Below are 18,088 nucleotides of genomic sequence, written 5' to 3'. Positions count from 1 at the left end.
TGGTTTGGCACCTGCCTTTGGCCCAGGGCAGGATCCTGGAGTCCCAGGATCGAGTCCTGCGTCGGGCTCCTGGCATGGAGCCTGCTTCTCCCTCCTCCTGTGTCTCTGCCTCTCTCTCTCTCTCTCTCTCTCATAAATAAATAAATAAATAAATAAATAAATAAATAAATAAATAAATCTTTAAAAACAAACAAACGAAAAACAACCCAGGTCCCCGGACGAAGGAAGGACACATCCAGCTCCCCCGGCAGTGATCCGGGCAACACCCACGGGGAAGCATGGGTCCTGGCTCAGGCATCCGTTAAAGCGGTGAAGCTTTGTGACAGCAAACAGGGCATGAGCCCCGAAGAGGGCTGGAGGGGGCTGGAGGGGCACCCCGAGTCAGAGGGCCCTGCTACCCATGCCAGGACTGGCAGCTAATGGCTGAAAAGAAGCACACTGGAGCTCCGGGCCCTGGGGGCTCTTCTGTGGGTCTTGGTCTGTCCTCTTTGGAGCACCCACCCCCACCCGAACCCCGGGATCCGATCCAGTGGGCACAGTGCATCTCAGAATTCTGCAGGATGCGGGGGGCTGTTAGCAGGTTGGCCATGGAGGACTCGGAATGCTGGCTCTGCGACTTTCCAGCTGGGCGGCTCCGGGCGCGTCACTGCACCTCTCTGAATCTGGGCTTGCTCTTTGAGGAAACGGGGTAAGACTGGGTCGTCCTTGAAGCTCTCGTGAGTGAAAGCCTGACCAGGTGAGCTCTGAGCAACGGTAGCTGTGGTGGCTTTTGCTACAGTTTAGGGATCACGACCAATCTCACTGTATTGCTGGCACCACCCAATTAAAAGATTTATTTTTCTTTCTTTTTCTTAATTTTTTTTTTACAGCTCTCACTCAGGTATGTCCTGACCAACTTTTGACTCTTTGGAAAAAACAAACCCATCTTCCGGGGATCTAGTTCCTTCCCGGCACTTGTCACACACTGTATTCCCTTCGCTCTAGTTTCTTTTCAGCCTCCCTCCCGGAGGACAGGGCCACTGCCTCGTTCACTGCTCTCTCCCCAGGGCCCGAAAAGCATGCAAACCCTCAATAAATATTTGTCAAATGAGTTGCGTAAAAGGGAGGGTGGGGGGTGTGGGTGCTCAGCTGCCACCAGCACCGTGCAGCCCCGGCGATTCTGGCACCCCTCCATCCGGGAAGATCCCAGGCCCTGCAAGGGACCCCGCCCCGAAACGCGAAGTGTGTGTCAAAGGCAGGCAGGAGGAGGCTCTGAAGGGAGGGTGGAGAAAGATAATTCTGGAAAAACGCGAAACAGAAAAGCTGACCCTCCGCGAGTGGCGGCTCCTTGCCTGGGGATAAATCTCCCGTCTCTGGGGAGGTGGAAGGGCTTTGGTGTTTTGTTTGGACTTTAAAGACACAGATTCCCAATCCACTGCCTTATTATGAAAATACGTCTGCAGATGCAAAATACTGGGGCCCGGGATGCTGAGCCGGGCTGACCCCACAGGGACAGAGACACCCTCCCTTGCCCCGCAGTCCTGCGTCACCTGCCCTGGACGCCTGTCCCATTTCAGTCCCTCCTGGTGCAAGACCCAGTCGCTCGGCCTCCTGGAAACGGGACCAGCAAGTGGCCTCTTCCTCCCTCAGCTGATGAAAGCGGTGACCAGCTTCTCCAGAGGGGGTGGGGGGGGAGGCAGAGTGGCCTCCAGCCCGGTTTTGGGGGTGGGGTGGCCAGGCCGGGAGAGGTCAGGGGCTGCGCCGGCCACGTGAGGCAGGAAAGCAGCCCCTATCTCCACTTGGAACAAGAGGGTGCCATGAGTCCCCAGCATGCTCTTTCTTCTTGCTGAACAAGATGGATTGGAAAACAAATTGGCTCAAATAAAGCATGTAATTAGATTAAAGCCTCTTGCCCAGAGCCGTTGGGGCTGCAAAAAGCCCTCCTGACTGGAGGCAGGACAGCTCGGCAGGCTGAACCAGCTTCTGGACATCCAGAATTTTCCCTTGACCCCCTGGCCGCCCACCCCCCCTAGTCCTCCCCAGCTGGCGTGAGTCGTGCTGAGGGGACTCATCCTACCCCCGAGATGGCCCCAGACCCGGCTCTGCCACCAGCCCCACAGGCCTTGGGGTCGCCCCGTGCCCCACCACCAGCAGATCCGGCCTGGGCCTTGGAGGTTGCCACCGGGACCAGCCCAAGCACCTGCATGGTGATGAGTCTACACCTTGGCAGCCCGCACCCAGCACTTTCCAACCACAACCTCTCAGGAAACCAGGCATGAGGGTCCCCACGGCCATGTCCACTACAAGCACGAGAAGACTAAGGTTGAGAATGTTCAGTGTCCCAGGTTCTCGGCCGGTGGGGGCACTCACTTCACTACTGTCAACACCAGCTGCCCCTCAGCCCTTGGCAGGGCCACCCCAAGGGGTCTTCGTCGCCAAAGCCATGGAATCGTTACCCTTGCTGATTCCGGTGCAAGGGGCTGGCCCTTCTCAAGGGACTGCGTCCTCTGGGCTTCTGGTTCTCAGGCCGAGCCACACCCCATCCCAAGACTGCACCCCTTGTCCCACCAGCCGAGGCCTCCAAAGATGCAGCTGTGCTCCCAGGCAGCCAGAGGAAGGAAAGAGCAGAGAGGCCACACTCCAGAAGCCGCTGGGCCCCAGGGAGTAGATTCCTCTTCCTGCAAGTGTTTCAGGGGTAGCTCCCTTTGGAAATGGCAGGTGAGCTTCCGGCCCTCTGTGTCATGTGACACCCCGGGAAGTGCAAAGGAGAAAGGAAAAAAAGGAAAGGAGGTATGAAACCTGGGGCTCCTTGTTGCCAGGCTTCATCATTAGCAACTTATCTCCAGAAGGGAAAAAAAAAATAAAGAAAATGGGGACTTCCAGAAGAGACAGGGATTAAGAAGAGCAAGCAAACAGGCAGCACAGGGACCCACAGCTTCCCCAGCCACACACACGGCAGGCATCACTAATCAACCTCAGAACACAACAATTTGCTGTGGTTGCTCCGCGACAAAGCTGATACATTCTTGCTGTCCCTGGTTGATCCTGTCACCGGCCACTGACTGACTGACCGGCACAGGCCACAGAGGGGGTCCACGTTCTGAGCTGGGAGAGTTCTCGAAGGCCAGCCTGGCCCCTCCCTGCTGCCACGCCGAGCCTGAATCTGTCTCCCCACGGATCCTAGGGTTTGCACAGGACTTCCCGTGAGCTGAGCCCCTCCCCCGCTCTGTGGCCTTCGTTCCACCATCCGGACCGGACCGGTACACGTCCACCACCCACTGAACCAATAGATCAGCCCTCAAGGCCGTCGAAGCAAGCGTCCCTTCCCTTCCAGGCCCGCCTGGTTCCCTCAAACTCAGGAACCACGGCTTTTAGGAGCCGCATCATGCTGGTCCCTCTTAACCTCTCTGTTCCATGGTTCTCTGAAGTGAGAGCCAAGGGAACTAATCCTGCCTCCTCTTTATTTCAAGGGCATCTATGTGCAGTTGGGAGATGCTTCTTGAGGCCGCCTGTCTGTCTGTCTGTCTTGGTTCTCTGGAATGCAGGGGAGAACCAGGAACAGAGCCGAGCAGCCAGACCACCATCACAAAGGACATCCCTCCGGGTCTTGGTTCACAGCTTAATGATCCTTCCCTTACAGACACGGATGCTGTTAGTGCCACTCCTAGGACACGGTATGGAAGGATGGAAGGATGAATATATTTAGTATATGTGCTGCCGAAGCGAGCACAAGGATGAATATATTTAAAGAGTGGGGGGACCCTCTAGAGATTGACCCATCATTGGGAAGAAAGAGCAGCAAGCCAGCAGAAGGCAAAGAAGAAGAAGAAAACCATGAGATCAAGAAAAACAGATGTGGATTGTAGGGGGGGCCGCGGAGAACAGAGGCCAGCAGTCCTAGCACAGCCAGACAGCTGCGGGGCGACGACGGCATCCCCGCACCATCTCATCTTGCAACCACCACGCTATCCTGGAAGGTGAAATCGTGTTCCATGGGCATCGCTCGGGGAGCAGGAAAGTTGGCGATGCATCTGGGAAAGACTTCCACCCACCATGATTAAAAAGAAAAAACGTTACGTGGCAGGTGAGTGAAGGATGCCTCAGGGGTCTGCAAACCGTATTTACGGGGTCGGGTGGGGGGATGCTTGTTCCCCAGCTGTGCAAGAACCCTGGCAAAAACTGAAATCTTCGCTGAGACCAAAATGAAGGTACTGCATCTGCCTTGGGGAAGGAAAGAATTCTCAACAGACTCCACAGATGCAAACGCTCCCTGCTGTAGAAGGTCTAGAAGTCTTCACAGTCCAGGTGGAGGCGCTGCTGCTCTCCCCTGAGCCACTGAGGGGCCTAGAGGTTGGAGGTCACTATGAGGCCAGTGGACATGCTGGACATCATCCCTGCCCTGCCCTCCCCACCTGGACCTGTCTAGGCTTTCACAAGATGGCCAAGTTCATCTTCTATACCCATCTTCCGATGCAGCCCAATTCTGCAGCTGAACCAGAGGAATACAGAGCCCCTAAGCTGTTTAAGATGTAAACTCTTAGATGAACTTTCTAGAGGTTTTGCCCAAGGACACCAGATTTCTAGCTATGCCACTGGTTCTTCTTACCTGCCATTACGGAACAGAAGCCCATCTGGAGGGGGGACGAGCCACCTCGTTCTAGGGCTTTGGGGGAAGGAGGAACAGATCCAGCAGGCTCTCGGGGAAGCCTGACCCCAGGAGGCCGTGCAAGACCACGTGGGCAGCTGCTGACATGTGTACACGTGGCTCTACCGTAAACTGCAGTCCCCTGAACTTGAGGCCCCACGCTCCGTCCTCTCTGTAAACCCAGCACAAACCCTAACGTGGGCCCTCAATAAATGTGCAGGGGATGAATGAATAAACAGGCAAGGGCACAAACCCTCGGCTCAGAATTCCCAAGGACCACTGGGAATGGCAGGGTGGGTAGTGCTCCAAACTACCACCAGCCTGGCGGGACAAGAAATCCCCTTTTTTTTTTTTTTTTCTTTAGAGCACAGGATCCGGATTTCTTAAACCCTTCCAAACTGCAGAAAAGGCTGCACCTGCCGGAGTCAGTCTGCGGCCGCTAATCCGCTGTAACAGCCCTGCGCCCTGCATTCTGGCTCCCGCCTGGAGGGCAGACTTATCCTGTGTATTCGTCTTTAAAAAGCTGAAGCCATTCGGGCGCTGTATTCACTGGAATCTGCTCCCACCGGGCCAGCCCCACGGGGTCTCCTTGTCGGCTCTCTCAGTGAACAGGGGGATTTTGTGTTCAGCAGGGAAAACAACGCCGTCCCGATGGGGATCCAGTTGGCTCTCGATACACTTCTCCAGCCGGAGCCAATGGTGGACACGGCCCGGAGCCGCTGTCTATGCTGAAGGGTGATTCAGGGGAGCGAGGGAGGGGGAGGCTAAGCCAGGGCTCCCCGGGAAGGTCATAAAAGAGGGATGCCTGCAGCCCGCGGTGTCCGCTGGCTGGTTGGCTGGCGGGCTAGCCCAGCTGGTTAAGCCACTGCCAATGAGGTCATGCCTTGGAACCCGGTGTCGCCTTTGCTTACTTTCCCGGGTAGGGGGGCACCTACACCCGAAATCCAGGCAGCTGTCCGGCTGGATGCACATCCCTCCTCCTTCCTACACCGAAGAAAGGCGCTCACAGTTTACCATCTCTTTCCAGTGCCAATGACTGGGGCACCACGATGGCACAGGTGACCACGGATGCCCCTGAAGTCAGCAGAGTGAACAAACATCTATGGGGAAGAGTGTGCCAGGTTCATGCAGCTCCTGTGATTACATTACCCAGCAGCCCCTGCAGTCAGGTGTGGTCGCATGACTGAGTTCTGGCCAATGGGACATGGGGGGTAGAAGTGATGCTCAGACAAGTCTCCCACTGCGGCCCTAAACTCTCCTGCCAAACCAGTGAGGACTCCGAGGCCCCAGGTGATGGCAGAACCACAGGAGGGAAGGAGCCTGGGCCCCTGCCTCACTGCTGGGAACGGAGGCGCCCAATCAGAAACACCTGCGTTGGGCTGCTAGGGCTTCTCGTTGCAGCACATAGCCTGTCCTAACCAACAGCATGACGGACCCACTGGCTGGGTATCATAGGGGGAACATGGGGCCCTAGAGAATAACCACCAGGTGTTTTTACAGTGTAAGGAGGTTGGAGTAGACAAGACAGAAATCCATAGATGGTCCCCAAATTCCCATAGAACTTGTTTTCCCCTCAAATAACTTACCCAGGATAGCAGAGGTGGTTGTTACCCCACCCAGAGCCCCCTCACGGGGCCGGTGCACCCACCTCCAGCTGCGGACACCGGCGTCTAACGGCTCCCATTGCACCTTCTCTGAAGGCCTGTCCTTGGCTGATGGAGCTGCTCTGCTTGCAAATATCTGGGAAGTTGCACACACCACCCCCTCCCCCCCCAGGGAGGCAGCCCATAGTCTGTGGCCAGGCTACACAGGCAGCTCTAGCCGTCCAACCCTATTACCTTTAGGCAGGATAACTGTGGTGTAATTCACTCTTCAGAGCTCTCTGTGGGGTCAGGTTGAGGCCAGACTTCTCCCGAATCCACATGTTTTCCTAGCTTCTTCTGCTGCCCTGTGCAGTGCCCTTCGCTCCCTGACTGGTTTCTCCTGAGAACACCCCCCCAATAAATCATCTGCACAACACTCTCTGTCCTGGGGCCCCTGATAACCCAAAAGAATGGCTGGCAGTCCATCTCTTCTCCCACCTACAGGTACATCTGCCACAAAGAGGAAAAAGGACAAGGCCTTTTCCCTTCAAGTCTGGGCCAGGACAATCCTGGACCATAGAGCCAAAAAAGATGACCACCTTGTGAGAGCTTTCTCCATCTGCGAAAGATGCTGAAGTATGGTTTCCCAACCTTGACACCGAAGGAGGTGGCCTCATGGGGGCAGCAGGAATGCTTGGCCAGGAAAGCAGGAGTGTGTCCCACCTGCTGGGGTGGAAGCCTAACCTGGCCTGGCTTGGAAGAAAATTTCAAGGCTGTTTTCACTAAGCCTGTTGCCCCCAAACATTTGTGAATTTCTAGCCCTTTTCAACAGAAGGAATATTTTCCAAGTCCCCATGTCTGATTTCTCTGCACAGTGCACCCCTTGAAAGGATGCTTGCTTGAGGTGCTCTGGTGAATGAAAAGTTGGCAGACCTGGGTCCTCCCCTTGGTTCTGCTGCCCACCTACTGTGCCACCTGGGGCAAGTCACTGTCCTCTTCTGGGCCTCAACCTACCCTCCCCCCAAACCTGTCAAATGTGGAGGCCAGACCCAATATCAAGATCCTAAACTCCATACCTAGGATGCCCATCAGAAGAAACACCAAGAACTGTTCAATGACCAGCTCTCCAAGAAGAAAAAGCCTTAATTTGTAGCAACTGCCAATTTCCACGGTGTAAATATTACCACCAAGGCCAATTTCCAATTACCGGCAAGGCACCCTGAACGAGGCTGGAAGGTGCATGCGGCCCCAGCACACCGCCAATTCGCAGATACCTCTTTGCACAAAATAAATGCATCTCAGACCCCAACCCATTTCGAATCTCTGCCAACAAAACAGCTTCCTCCTCTTCTCAAGCCTACAGAGGTCTTTACTATTGAGCAGAGATCACAAAACGGTGCAAATCTTCCCTAGGGAGAAGCTGGCTATTCCAGTGGAAGTGGCTCTTACTGGATTATAGTTCTGCCCTGGGGATGGGGAGAGGGGGGCAAAGACACAAGGTCTTTGATCTCTGTGGCCACGCCTTGGGGACACATAGGGACGGGGTTTCTCATACTTAAACCCACAGCTTTAGGAGCCAAGGGAAGAGCAGCAGAGAGCAGAGGCCTGCTCAACAGGAGGTTGGGTTGGAGGGGCAGTCTGAGCATCTCCTCCCATGCGGGAGGAGGCAGCTGGTGGCCCCGCATCCCCACACACTGCCTCAAGGCCATATTGCTCCTTCCAACCCTGAAGATCTATGTCTAACATAGGGAGGACACCCAGTTAGTGGGCAGAGAATGCCCGAGTCCATTCTCCCTGCCTCCTTTCCTCCCCTGGGTCTCGGCACCCTTTTTGGTCTAAATGACCCCCCCCATGGTCCCTTCAACAAACAACTGGAAAAGCCCCTGAGGCAACCCCCCCACCCCACCCAGGCTCAGGGACCATCAGGCCCAATGACTGCAGTTGGCTTCCCAAGCAGCGGGGACCCCGGGGCTCTGAGCTGGGAGGGGGCCCATAGACCATGTAGCCCATTGCGCTTCATCTCGTTGAGAAGACTGAGCCCAAATCTATCAAGTGGCCTGGAAGGCACTTTAATTGGGGTGGGGGGAGAATCACGAAATACTCAAAATCCACACTCTTAAGAAAAAACACATGTGGTTTAACGTTGTTACTATTCACCCAGGGCACCTGGGTGGCTCAGTGGTTGAGCATCTGCCTTCAGCTCAGGGAGTGATCCGGGGGTCCTGGGATAGAGTCCCGCATTGGGCTCCCTGCAGGGAGCCTGCTGCTCCCTCTGCCTGTGTCTCTGCATCTCTCAGTGTGTCCCTTGTAAATAAATGAATAAAATCTTAAAAAAATAAAAATAAAAGGTTGTTGCTATTATGACTTGAGGTATTTAAGCAATTGAAGGGACTGCATGGATGCTGCACAACCCCAACCTCTGGCTTGGGAAGCCTTCCTTGCTCAGGGTCAGTAGTTGCTGAGGTTCAGCTGGGGCCGAGCCCGACTCTGACCAGAGAGAGGAGGGATCGTGAGCTCAGGGGCCCAGCCAGCTTCCCTGCACACAGTTCAGCAACTGCACACACCCCACCAGTGCCCAGCTGGGGTGGAGGCCTCCCCGGGGTCGGGGGGGCTTCCACCCTGCCCCTGCCCAGCTCCACAGCCTGCACACCGCCCCCTCAGCCTCGGCCAACAAGGACCCAGGGACATCTGTGTGACACTGGGGCAGGCCCTGGAGATTCCAATCCCCTCTCTCACTGACACCTGTCACTTGCCCCATTCCCATCAGCTATTCCCTAGAGTCCCCAGTGGGAAGAGCTCCCAGGAAGGGCTAAATATTCCGCCCCCTGCTTGCTCCTCTGGCCTCCTGGGCTCATCCCTTTATCTTCCTCCAGGCTGGTGGCGCCCCACCTGCAGAGGCCAGGCCCCAGGGAAACAATGGGGTCCCAAGACCCGCTATGCAAATTGCTTCTTTTGTGCTCCCTGGGGTGACCGAGGCCCCAGGCAGGGGGTGGAGGTGGCGGGGGCTCTCTGGGCCCTGCTCACCCCTAGCCTGACCTCTGTCCCAACCTTTGTGCAGACCCCCCCCAACAGGAGCGAGGAGAGGGGGAGGGGGAGGAGACCAGGGAAGCAGAGGGAATGAGGAAGGTGGTGACGACAAGGGTGGAGGAGAGAAAAGCAGATAGACACACACAGAGACAGGGAAGGAAGGAAAGAGGACTGCTTTATGCAGGCTGCCCAGAGCAGGGTGTCCTGGCCAAGGGGGAGCAAACAGTAAGCTGGACCCCGTGACCCTGTCCTCTCTGGTCACCAACGATGGTCCAATAAAATGGCAATTCCATTCGTTCCAACTGAATCAGCACTGGATGGATCAGTGTGCTCCCCAGCCAGGGCGAGGAGAGCAGGTCCCTCGCACGGGCCCCACGTTTCCTTGGCTTAGCCTCCAGTCTCCCTTCCTGGGGTGTTCTGGGGTAACCAGGGGAGGTCATGACATCTGAGTCCACCCCAGGGGTTATCAACCAGGCATTGTTTGCTCACTGGATTATCACAACCGTCTGGACAGTGGGGGCCAGGGATGCCGTGCCACATCCCGAATGCATAGGATGGCCCTCCACACCCCAACTAAGAATTCTCCAGGCCTGCCAGCAGCCACACAGAGACTGAGAGGCCCTGGTTCACACCCTTCTCCTTGGCAGACACCTCATATCACCGCACAATGTCTCTGCTCCCACCCCGGGGACAAGGATTTACAATGGTGCCTCACTGCCTGGTCCTCACTCTCATTCCCCTGGTGGAAGCTCAGAACTCACACCTCCTCCATCCTCCCCCAAACCCCCAAACCACAGGGTGGGCCACATACAAGGCCCGACGTGGCTCTGCCCCTACTTTAAAATAGTGAGATTAGTGACAATGATGTGGGGGGGGGACAGGTAGCCCTTGTCACCAGACACCACACTCCAGGCGCATTAGAGCCTCAAAAGCAGCCCACACCCAGGCGCTAGAGCAGCTCTAAATACAACACTTCATAAAGCACATTATCACAGAGTGCTTGAACAACTAAACCATCCAGCAGACCAGCTATAAAAGATATTTGGGGGGCGCCTGGGGGGCTCAGTGGTGGAGCGTCTGCCTTTGGCTCAGGGCATGATCCTGGGGTCCCAGGATCAAGTCCCACACCAGACTCCCTGCTTGTCCCTCCCTGTGCCTCTGCCTCTCTCTGTGTCTCTCATGAATAAATAAATAAAATCTTTAAGGAAAAAAAAAGACATTTGGGGAATAACCAAGGAAGTCTGCAGGCGGACTGGGTATCAGATGACATGAAAGATGTTTTGTTAATGGCATCAGGTATAACTACGTGATTGAGAAGATTTAGGAAAAGGCTTAGTTTTCAGAAGTGGTATTGTGAAACATTTAGGGGCGAAATGTCAGAACGTTTAAGCTTCTTTGTTTTAAGATTTTATTTATTTATTTGACAGAGAGAGAGAGAGAGAACAAGTCAACAGGGAGAGGCGGAATCAGAGGGAGAGGGAGAAGCAGGCGCCCCCCTGAGCAGGGAGCCCAACGCAGGGCTCAATCCCGGACCCCGGGATCATGTCCTGAGCTAAAGGCAGACGCTCCACCGACTGAGCCACCCAGGCGTCCCTTTTTCTTTAAAAACATTTCAAAAACAAAAACAAATTGTTGAAGCAAAGGAGGCAAAATGTGACTTAACTAAAGCCGGGTGATAGCAATGTGGGTACCCACCTACAACTCTTGAGGTTTTTCCACAATAAAATGTTTAACCATCGGTTAGGTCACATTAATTCCAAAATAGTCATGTATACAAAAGCTGAGAAGTTGGGATAAATTTTATTTTAGATTGGGCTCAGTTTCCCAGGGAAAATGGAATAGCAAATGTTCCTTGTTGACTTTTTTTTTTAAAGATATTATTTATTTATTCATGAGAGACACACAGAGAGAGGCAGAGGCAAGGGAAGAAGCAGGCTTCCTGCGGGGACCCCGATGTGGAACCCGATCCCAGGACCCCGGGATCATGCCCTGAGTCGAAGGCTGACGCTCAACTGCTGAGCCCCCCAGGCGCCCCTCCTCGCTGACTTGATAAACAGCACTTTTGAAACCCTCAGACGCACCCATTTCAGTATCACACGCGAGTAACAAACGGGCTGGTCTACATATGAATGCAGCAGGATCTCATCCTGTGTCGATATAGCAGGGTCTCTGGCACTATTAGTATTTGGGGCTGGATAGTTCCTTGTGGGGGCTGCCCTGCGTTTTTGTGGGATGGTCTCTCCTCAACGGATCCCAGTAGCGCCACCACTCCTCCAGTTGTGACAATCAAAAACATCAAAAACGTCTCCAGAAATGGGCCAAATGTCCCCCAGGGGGGCAAAATCAGCACCGTCGCCAAGAACCACAGCAATCTATGAGCACGACGAAATAATTTACTTAAAATGCTCCAACAAGCCAGGCCTCTCACCCACGTTTGACCCTCCAGGATATATTTATCTTTCATTACGTGTCTGGTAAAACTCTTCACTAACGTTGACCCTCCGTGTGTAATTGGCGTTGGCAACAGCTTGTACCTTTCCATTTCATCTTTGAATTTTCTCCCACCACATAATTATATGGATATCGCATGACTGAGTAACTAAAACTCTATTGAAAGGTTGTTCCCATCCTTTGTTATTATGAACAATGCTGCAAAAAAGCAACCTTGTAGCTAAATTTTTGCCACATCTCTAGTTCCTTAGGCTAATAAATTCCTAGAAAAGAAGGCATGGAGTCAAGACACATTTTGATATGTATCACCCTTCATAAAAGTAGTAACAAGTTGCCCTCCCATCACCAGAGTAAGGAAGCATTTCAACACAGAGCATTATTTTTTATTTTGTAGAGTCGTCACATTAGCAGGTTTTGAAATGGGATTCTTGTCAATGCTGTTTCTTTATTACCAGGTAAATATAAGACTTCAGATGGTTATTGCCATGTGTGCAAATTCTCAGAATTTCCAGTGCATTGTCTCAACCCAATTTTGCATAAGAATATCCTCTACTTCTTGTTGAATTGCAAGAGCTCTTTATTTATTGAGGATATTGATCTTTGGTCATCCGTGTCACAGTATTTTTCGCAGCTTTTAGTTTATCTTTCTGTTGCTTATAGAGAGTTCTGACATACAGAAGTTTTCACTTTTATCAACTTAAAGTCTTTCCTCTTATGACTTCTGATTTTTTTAAAGATTTTATTTATTCATTCATGAGAGACAGAGAGAGAGAGGCAGAGACACAGGCAGAGGGAGAAGCAGGCTCCATGCAGGAAGCCTGATGTGGGACTCGATCCCGGGACTCCAGGACCATGCCCTGGGCTGAAGGCAGGCGCCAAACCGCTGAGCCACCCAGGGATCCCATGACTTCTGATTTTTGTATCATATTTAGAAAGCTTTCCCCACCCTAAGATTACATCGACATTGATATATCTTATTCTAGGATTTCTAAGGACTCATTACAAATATAGAAATATGTAACCCACTGGCATTTAGATTGGCTCACAGCCTGAAGTCGGAATCTCATTTATTATTATTTTAAAATAAATAGCCAGTTTTCCCAGTACCATTTACTGACTGGTCCATCCTTTCTTCACTAATTAGTAATCACAACTTATTGTCTACTAAGTTCTTCTGTTTACATTTGAGTCTATTTCTGGACTTCTACTCTGCTTGTGTGATTCCTCTATCACACTAATTTAAATATCTTGGCTGCAATATTGTAAAAATCTGGTAGGCCATATCACCCCTCATTACTCTTCTTTTAAAAAAATTCTTGACTATTAATACTCATTTATTTTTCTAGTTGAACTTAAGAATCATGTCTTGTCCCATTAGGATTTTGATGAGAATCACGCCAAACCTACAGATTATTTGAGGGGGAGAACTGGCACTTTATAGGGTTGAGTCTCACCCTCCCAGAATATGGTAAGATCTTCCTTTTTTTTCCTGGTCTCCCATAGTGTCCCTTAGAAAAATTTTACTCTTGGGACTTGGGTGGCTCAGCTGTTGAGCATCTGCCTTAGGTTCAGGGTCCTGGGATCGAGTCCTGCATCGGGCTCCCCGTGGGGAGCCTGCTTCTCCCTCTGCCTGTGTATCTGCCTCTCTCTCTGCGTCTTTCATGAATAAATAAAATCTTTTTTAAAAAATAAAAGTTTTACCCTTTTAAAAAATATACATTCCATACTTTTAATGCTACATTTATTTCTGCGTATTTGATATTTCTGGGACTATTCGAATTGGGATCCTGTTTCCATTATACAAATGCTGTGTATTCACAGGGCACTTACTACGGGCCAGACATCCCCCTAACATTTTCACTCACTAGGACTGTGTTTTTATGTAGTTCTTGCTGATACATAAGAAAAATTCCTGCCCTTTGAATGTTAATTGTGCAATAATGGCCTCCCTGCCATGCTCCTACCAGGGGATAACACTTTTCAGCTGGTTCTCTACCAGCATGTTTTTAGGATGCGAGTGTCATCCTCTGTGTGAGAAAGCCACCTGCTCCCCCCACCCAAACTGTTTTCTCATATAAGCTGATCCATCTGCCCCGTCTCTCTCAGGGCCGTCTTGTGACCAAAGGGACAGCTCTGCATGACCCCCTGTGTCCAGAACCTGTGGCCTCAGCCGCCCCAACCTTACATGCCAACCAGTCTCACTCCCAAAGCCAACGTAATGGGCACCTGCAAAAAACAGAAGCTTTTAACTGGCTGCTCCTCTATCTCTACCCTGGCTTTTCAATCCCTACAGACGTACCCATTTGTCTTCTCTCTTGGTAGGATGCTACCAAACCATCAGGAAGATATATTTAAAGATTACCCTAAATTGGCCAACCAGCATAACTCACTGGAGACAGGATGACACAGAGGTCAATGCCACTTGCAGACTCTGAGGCCAGGAGACCTTGGCTGGAAGGCTAGCTGTGCTGCTTATCGGTACTTATCGGTATTCATCCCTCTGTGACTCTGTCTCTCACGTGTAAAAAAAAAATGGGGTCTAATATGAGTACCCATCTCATGTGGGGGGAGCAGGTGATTAACGGCTAATCATTGAGAAGAGTGCCTAGCACAGAGCAAGCATTCCATAAATGTCATTTCCTTCCCCTCTCCATTTAGCCAGAATCTTTTTTTTAATTTAAGATTGTAAAATAAATAAAAAATAAAAAAAATTTAAAAAACCAATAAGATTGTATTGATTTATTCATCAGAGACACAGAGAGAGGCAGAGACAAAGGCAGAGGGAGAAACAGGCTCCCTGTGGGGAGCCCGTTGCAGGACTCGATCCCAGGACCCCAGGGTCATGCCCCCTTTCTCCGACACCAGGAATACTTGATGGCCCAAGGAACACATCCTTCCCTGAGGACCCCAAAAGGAGAAAGAGCGGATGTAGGCCGTGTGGCCAGACCTTTTCTACATAACAGGATGGACCATGGCTACTGCTGTACATCTGGAAAGAACCAGAGACCGTCTGCCATCTCCCTGCACTGGCTGGGCTATGCCTGTGTGGAGACGAAGTGAGCAGGTGCTAAAAGACACCCCCAGTGACCCAGGGGACAGGAGGGCAAGCATGTCCCCCACTGCCGCTCGCTCCCCAGGCCCTGTCCTCATGGCACTCAGCCCACCCCAAGCAAACCAGATTCACTTCACTCTTGGACTCTTGATCCTTTAGTACTTGACTTTTTTTTAAATTGTGGTAAAACACACATAAAACGTACCATTTTTATCCCTTCTCAATGGGGCAATTTGGTGGCAAGGAAGCACATTCCCAGTATTCCCCAGCACCACTGTCTACTTCCAGAACCTTCCCGCCACCCCAAAAGGAAAGCCTGTGTCCGTCAAACATCACTCACCATCCCTCCCTGCTCCCAGTCCCTGGCAACCACTAATCTACTTCTGGTGTCTGGATTTGCTCATTCTGGGCATTTCATATACATGGAATCATACACCGCAAAGCCATTTATCTCTGGCTTCTCTCACTCTGTAAACTGCCTTCAAGGCTCATCCAAGTTAGCACCTATTGGTACCTCATTCCCTCTCGTGGCCAAATACTAGTCCACCATGTATGGATGTGCTACACTGAGGCTACCCAGTTGTGCAGCAATGGACACGTGGGCTGTCTCCACCTTTGGGCTATCATGAGGTCAGGCACTTGACCATCACCTGGCTTCTGACTTTCAAGGGTCAGGGTCTCTGCTAGGTTCAGGGTCTGATATGGGCCGCTGGGAGAGCTGTGACAAGGACACCCAGCAGGTGGCGGGGGGCACCTCCAGAGCAGGTGCAGGGGGCACTTCACAGGGCCCCAGGTGGGGGGAACCAGCCACAGGGCGAGTGCTTACAGCAGGGAAAGTGGCAAATGCTACAAACCAGGCCTTCCCCAGCCAGTTGTCAACCATTTGCCCAAGGAGAGCTCTGGAAGGGGCAGAGGATGAAGCCTATCAACGGGCAGGAAGAGAGCCAGCAGGCATTCCTGAAGGGGAAGGCAACCCAGCAGGAGGGCAAGGTCATCCCTAGCAGGAGAAGCAGGGCAGAAAGGGCCCCCGCTGCTCTCATCCGGGGCATGATCTCATTCTTTGGGGGAGGCCATCAGGAGACACCTACGTGGCACCCAAGGCCTCAAGGCCAGGGGAGAATCAACCCCAGATCTCCCAGCTCCAAACCCCGCTTCTTCCGAGGAAGCAAACAAACGTGAAGATAGATCAACATCCACTCGGGGCTGATGGAGGGCAAGGGAAGGCAGGTGGCCCTCTTTTAGTCCCCCTGGGGATGGAAGTCTCTATGACCATAGTAGATGGGTTTGGAGTGGGTGGTCCTCATCCCCTTCCAACCCGGTTCCTCCTGGGCCCCCACCCCCTACACAGGGGGGCCCCCCGACCTCCCACAGTCAAGGCATTCCTCACCTCCCTGCCCCGACAGAGGGACCCAGCCAGCTTAGTGAGCAGGTGGACAGAGTTCCCCCAGTGAGCTGGCCCTCCAAGGGGATGGGTTCAGGGTGAGGTTATGTCCATCAGCTTTCAGGACAAATTCTCGGTTTATTAATTCTCCTCCATTACGCAGGCAAAAGTAAACAAGCTTTTCTCAGGCAGCCTGGCACAGAGGCCTTCTCTATTCAAACACTGCAAGAATCGACAGGCTTGGAAGTATGAGCTCCCAGGCCCATTTTCCGGGGGGCCCCCTGGCCTCCTGCCCACGATGTCCCAGCCTGCCGAGACAGGCGAGCCGGGCTTTGTGTGGTGGCCGCTCCAGAGTCCGGCGCTCCTGGCCTGGGAGTGGCCTCAGCTCTCTGGAGGGAGCACCGGAGATCCTGGTCATCCGGAGAGCCCGAGAGAAGGTCAGAAAGGGTCTGGCCACAGCCATGGGCACCCCGACAAGCATCACATCCGCCCACTCACCTCTCTGTGAGCAAAGCACTTTGTAAGGGTGTTTATTTGATGCCTGCTTCCATTTACATCATGATTTTTAAAAACGATTTTATTTATTTTTTACTTATTTGAGGGAGAGAGAGCACCAGAGAGCACAAGCAAGGGGAGGGGCAGAGGGAGAGAGAGAAGCAGATGCCACGTTGAGCTGGGAGCCCGATGCGGGACTCGATCCCAGGACCCCAGTATCATGACCTGAGCTAAAGGCAAGGCAGATGCTTAACCCACTGAGCCACCCAGGCACCCTTAAATCATGATTTTGTTTATTTATTTTTTTAAGATTTTATTTATTCATTCATGAGAGACACACACAGAGGGAGGCAGAGACACAGGCAGAGGGAGAAGCAGGCTCCCTGCAGGGAGCCTGATGCGGGACTTGATCCCAGGATCCCGGGATCACACCCTGAACCAAAGGCAGATGCTCAACCACTGAGCCACCCAGGCATCCCTAAATCATGATTTTAAAAGCACAGAAAAAAGAAAGGAAATTCACAGTAATGAAATTAAAAAACTGCTAAGAAAGACTTTTCTAAGCAGGATGCTACAAGTATTTCTAAGTAGTTACTCAGGAGACTTTTCCCTGCTGGAACAGAGACGGTTGCATGCATGTTTTATATGATTTTTTTTTTTTTTTTTTGCCTTCTAATTTTCTTCTTTTCATTTCTGATTTGGAAGAAAGAAAAGTTCCAAATCACTGCAAGAGGCCTAGTCAAGCTGTAAAGCCCAGAAACTGGGGGGCAAGAGAGAGGTCGTGACCTGTAGTGCCCTTGGACATGAGCTGTGCAGGCCGCCCTGAGGAGCATGTGTCTCACGTCACAAGGAGGAAGCTAAGACTCTGTTAAAGGGAAGCGTTTTGGGGCACCTGGGTGGCTCAGTGGTTGAGCATCTCCTTTCGGCTCAGGGCATGATCCCGGGATCCTCAGATCGAGTCCCGCATCAGGCTCCCCTTAGGGAGCCTGCTTGTCCCTCTGCCTGTGGCTCTGCCTCTGTGTCTTTCGTGAATAAATATTTTTAAAAAGGGGTGGGGGGACATCTTCCAGCTTCCAAACTGCTTCCCCCACAACCCCAGAGCTGGGCTAATTGGGAGGTTCCTTTGAATTATGTTTTTACAGAAAAAGTTCCCTCCATCTCACCTCCCAAGTATTGGGTGATACTACTTTTCTTTTTAAAAAAGATTTTATTTATTTATTTCACAGAAAGAGAGACCACAAGCAAGGGGAGGGTGGGGGGAAGCAGGGTCCTGGATGAGCAGGGAGCCCGATGCGGGGCTCGATCCCAGGATCCTGAGATCATGCTCCGAGCCACAGGTCTGCAGACACTTCACCCACTGAGCCCCCCAGGGCACCTCTCACAGCAATACTTCTAAATGCAAAAATAAAATACACAGGACTACAAGGGCAATGGGTTATAGTGAAATACACTTACCCAAATATTTTCCCAAAACC

General features: G+C 52.2%; 1 protein-coding gene across 1 annotated transcript in view; it reads right to left on the bottom strand.

Annotated features, from left to right (window-relative positions):
* Positions 1–18,088, bottom strand: part of NTN1 (netrin 1) — a 170,790-nt gene that overhangs the window by 26,835 nt on the left and 125,867 nt on the right. The window lies entirely within an intron of this gene.

This window comes from Canis lupus, chromosome 5 (assembly GCF_011100685.1).
Source record: "Canis lupus familiaris isolate Mischka breed German Shepherd chromosome 5, alternate assembly UU_Cfam_GSD_1.0, whole genome shotgun sequence".
NCBI classification, from domain to species: domain Eukaryota; kingdom Metazoa; phylum Chordata; class Mammalia; order Carnivora; family Canidae; genus Canis; species Canis lupus.
The sequence above is the reverse complement of the archived record's forward strand: the minus strand, read 5'-3'. Positions and strand labels throughout refer to the sequence as shown.